The sequence below is a fragment of the Heteronotia binoei genome, chromosome 20 (genome assembly GCF_032191835.1).
Source record: "Heteronotia binoei isolate CCM8104 ecotype False Entrance Well chromosome 20, APGP_CSIRO_Hbin_v1, whole genome shotgun sequence".
Lineage (NCBI taxonomy): Eukaryota > Metazoa > Chordata > Lepidosauria > Squamata > Gekkonidae > Heteronotia > Heteronotia binoei.
The window spans coordinates 2,339,121-2,344,140 of NC_083242.1; positions in this window are offsets into that span (position 1 = coordinate 2,339,121).

Consider the following 5,020-nt stretch of genomic DNA (forward strand, 5'->3'; position numbering starts at 1 on the left):
CAGATGCTCTACCACTGAGCCACCTTTCTCTACTTTCTCCATCCCATGCCTAATCTTGTAAACCTCTATCATGTCACCCCACACTCTTCTCTTGAATCAGTCCTGGAGGTTCAGAAAGAAACAACCCTGAGCCATATGGCAGGGTGCAACATACAGCATGGTTTCAGAGTTTCTGTGGCTGAAATGAAGTTCTGATGTTTTGCTTCGGTGTGGAAGATTTTGTTTTTCAACAGCCGTTTCTCTGGTCATCAAGTATAAGAAAGAATCACTTTTAGGAGATCAGGAAAGTTAAATTCTCAAATACTGGACAATAACTGGTTCTGTTTCTGTCCTCTCCGCCTTCTTTCTGACCCACAAATGTCAAAAAGAGATATATGAGCCAGTAAATACCTTTGTGGGTTGGGAAGTTTGTTGGATGTGTCCTTTTCTGTATCCCTGTAGAAGAAGCATTTATCATTCTTTATTTTATGTCAATAATGTTAAGAGTTGTCAACCTCCAGGCAGTGCCTGGAGATCTTCTGAAATTACAACTGATTTCCAGGCAACAGAGATCAATTCCCCTGGAGAAAATGGCTGTTTTTGGAAGATAGACTTTATGGCATTATATCCCGCTGAGGCCCCTCCCCCTTTCCGAACACCACCCTTTTCAGGCTCCACCCCCTAAACCTCCAGGTATTTCCCAAACTGGAGCTGGCAACCCTATTTATATACCACTTTTAAAAAAATTTCCCCAAGCAGTCTCCTGTTAGATACATTGTAAGAGAATCTTTCTTCCCCTAAAAACTAGATTAAATATCAACTAATTCTCACCCCCAAATCGTGGATCATTATAAAGTCAAGGGGAAAAGGCCATTGGGGGCTGCTAGTTTGAAGCACTGGGTTGGTGTATGGAATCTGAGTTTGAAGTTTGACCATTTTGCTTGTAAACTAGATCAGGGGGCCTGGAAGGATCCCAAATGAGAAATAAATCATTGGGCACATACAGGGTTTTCAACATGCGTAGCTCTATAGTGTGAGAGCCAGTTTGGTGTAGTGGTTAAACGCACGGACTCTTCCCTGGGAGAACCGGGTTTGATTCCCCACTCCTCCACTTGCGCCTGCTGGAATGGCCTTGGGTCAGCCATGGCTCTTGCAGGCGTTGTCCTTGAAAGGGCAGCTGCTGTAAGAGCTCTCTCAGCCCCACCTACCTCACAGGGCGTCTGTTGTGGGGATGGGGAAAGAGGATTGGGCTTTGAACTGACTGAGGAGTTCCCAGTAGGGTCTGTTTGGAGCAATGCCACCTATGATCCACAGGGCAAGCGACCTGCCTGTCCCTTATGGTTGCCACCTCCGGCTTAGGAAATACCTGGAGATTTGGGAGGTGAAGCCTGAAGAGGTTGGGGTTTGGGGAGGGAATTTTTTGAGAGTCTGATGCCCTGGAGTCCACCTTCCACCATCGGGTTAGAATGCATAAAAGGAAGTCCTTCTTTACCCAAAGGGTGATTAACATGTGGAATTCACTGCCACAGGAGGTGGTGGCAGCTGCAAGCATAGACAGCTCCAAGAGGGGATTGGATAGGCATACGGAGCAGAGGTCCATCAGTAGCTATTAGCCACAGTGTATTGTTGGGACTCTGGGGCAATGATGCTCTGTCTTCTTGGTGATTGGGGGACACAGTGGGAGGGTTTCTAGCCCCACTGGTGTGCCTCTTGATGGCACTTGGGGTTTTTGGCCACTGTGTGACACAGTGTTGAACTAGATGGGCCATTGGCCTGATCCAACATGGCTTCTCTTATGCTCTTATGTCTGGGAAAGTGATGCTCTGTCTTCTTGGTGCTTGGGGGGTCAGAGTGTCCTGGCCCCACTGATGGACCTCCTGATGGCACCTGGGGGTTTTTGGCTACTGTGTGACCCAGAATGTTGGACTGGATGGGCCATTGGCCTGATCCAACATGGCTTCTCTTATGCTCTTATGTCTGGGAAAGTGATGCTCTGTCTTCTTGGTGCTTGGGGGGTCAGAGTGTCCTGGCCCCACTGATGGACCTCCTGATGGCACCTGGGGGTTTTTGGCTACTGTGTGACCCAGAATGTTGGACTGGATGGGCCATTGGCCTGATCCAACATGGCTTCTCTTATGTTCTTATGTCCGGTGCAGTGAAGCTCTGTATTCTTGGTGCTGGGGGGGGGGCACAGTGGGAGGGCTTCTAGCCCCACTGGTGGGCCTCCTGATGGCACCTGGGTTTTTTTAGGGCGCCTGCAGGTATGTGTTAAGGTTGCCAGCCTCCAGGTGCGGCCTAGAGGCCTCCCAGAATTAGAACTGATCCCCAGACTACAAAGTAGGGTTGCCAATCCCCAGGTGGGGTCAGGGGATCCCCCAGTTTGGAGGCCCTCCCCCTGCTTCAGGGTCATCAGAAAGTTGGGAGGGGGAGGGAAATGTCTGCTGGGCACTCCATTATTCCCTATGGAGACCGATTCCCATAGAGTATAATAGAAAATTGATCCACAGGTATCTGGGGCTCTGCGGAGCTCTTTCTTGAGGTAGAGGCACCAAATTTTCAGCATAGCATCTGGTGCCTTCCCCCAAAACATCCTCCAAGTTTCAAAAGGATTGGACCAGGGGGTCCAATTCTTTGAGTCCCAAAATGCCCCTATCCATTATTTCCAGTGGAGGGAAGGCATTTAAAAGGTGTGAGGTCCCTTTAAATGTGATGGCCAGAACTCTATTTGGAGTTCAATTATGCTTGTCACAACTTTGCTCCTGGCTCCACTCCCAAAGTTTCATGGCTCCACCCCCAAAGTCCCCAGATATTTCTTGAACTGGCAACCCTACTGCAAGGCTCAGTTTTCCTGGAGGAAAGGACAGCTCTGACTGGTGGATCCTACTGGCCTCCCTTCCTGTGCTCCCTCCACTCCTGAAATGCCACCCTCTCCACACTCCACTCCCCAAATCTCCAGGAATCTCCCAAACCTGACATGGGCAGCTCTTGTGCACAAGCCCAGCTGCTGAAACTCTAACCCAGGAAGCATTTCTGCCCATGAAATGCCACATGCTCCGTTTTGCAAGATTGCTTCTTCCTCCTTCTACCTTTTTTTGGTAGCAAAAGCCCAGCAGGAAATCATTTGCATATTAGGCCACACACCCCGATGCCAAGCCAAATGGAACTGCATTCCTGCTTAGAAAAAGCCCAGTTTTCCCCACCCCATAAGTGGCGATGAACTCCCCAATATGAGAACAGGCTTTGTGTCTCACGCACAATTTTTGTACAAGGCAGGAGAGCCCCAAACTGAGAGCCACTTTGATGTGGTGGTTAAGTCCACAGACTCTTATCCAGGAGAACCGGGTTGGATCCCCCACTCCTCCACTTGCAGCTGCTGGAATGGCCTTGGGTCAGCCAGAGCTCTCTTATCTGGGAGAACCAGGTTGGATTCCCCACTCCTCCACTTGCACCTGCTGGAACGGCCTTGGGTCAGCCAGAGCTCTCTTATCTGGGAGAACCAGGTTGGATTCCCCACTCCTCCACTTGCACCTGCTGGAACGGCCTTGGGTCAGCCAGAGCTCTCTTATCTGGGAGAACCGGGTTTGATTCCCCACTCCTCCACTTGCAGCTGCTGGAATGGCCTTGGGTCAGCCAGAGCTCTCTTATCTGGGAGAACCAGGTTGGATTCCCCACTCCTCCACTTGCAGCTGCTGGAATGGCCTTGGGTCAGCCAGAGCTATCTAATCTGGGAGAACCGGGTTTGATTCCCCACTCCTCCACTTGCAGCTGCTGGAATGGCCTTGGGTCAGCCAGAGCTCTCTTATCTGGGAGAACTGGGTTGGATTCCCCACTCCTCCACTTGCAGCTGCTGGAACGGCCTTGGGTCAGCCAGAGCTCTCTTATCTGGGAGAACCGGGTTTGATTCCCCACTCCTCCACTTGCAGCTGCTGGAATGGCCTTGGGTCAGCCAGAGCTCTCTTATCTGGGAGAACCGGGTTTGATTCCCCACTCCTCCACTTGCAGCTGCTGGAATGGCCTTGGGTCAGCCAGAGCTCTCTTATCTGGGAGAACCGGGTTTGATTCCCCACTCCTCCACTTGCAGCTGCTGGAATGGCCTTGGGTCAGCCATAGTTCTCTTATCTGGGAGAACCGGGTTTGATTCCCCACTCCTCCACTTGTACCTGCTGGAATGGTCTTGGGTCAGCCAGAGCTCTCTTATCTGGGAGAGCCGGGTTGGATTCCCCACTCCTCTACTTGCAGCTGCTGGAATGGCCTTGGGTCAGCCAGAGCTCTCTTATCTGGGAGAACCGGGTTTGATTCCCCACTCCTCCACTTGCAGCTGCTGGAATGGCCCTGGATGCCAGATAGGTGTTGAAAATGTAAAAAGCACGAAGGTTCTTTCTACCATATGTGGTGGACTTGTGAAAGGGCTAAAATATTTTGGCAAATGGTTCAGCAAGAGATTTCTAAGATTTTGGGATATGAATTCAATAAAGTGGCAGAGACTTTTCTGCTGGGATTACAAATGGAAAAATTTCCAAAAGAAGACAGAACTTTAATTTGGTACTTGCTCTCAGCTGCTAGGACATTGTGGTTGGAGTGGAAGAAATTCAGAAGATACGTAGAAAAAGAGTGGAAAATAAAAGGACATTGGACAATCTTTGATAATGATTAAGGTTTTTAAAATAAGAATATAACTGTTGGTTGTTTTTTTCTTCTTTAATAGTTAAGTGTACCTTTAATATTGGTTTCCTTTAAGTAAATAACACTGGCGGGGGTCAAGTAACGGGGGGGGGAGGGGAGGGGGAAAAGTAAGATATGGGGTAGAAAGTTTTTTTTCTTTTACTTTACGTTTTTATAAGTTGTAGATATAGTTTTGCTACCATATGTTACTAATAAAAATTGTTTATTGCAAAAGGAATGGCCCTGGATTAACCATAGCTCTTGTGGGAGTTGTCCTTGAAAGGGCAGCTGCTCTAAAAGCTCTCTCAGCCCCACCCACCTCACAGGGTGTCTGTTGTGGGGGAAGGAGATAAAGGAGATTGTAAGCCACTCTGAGACT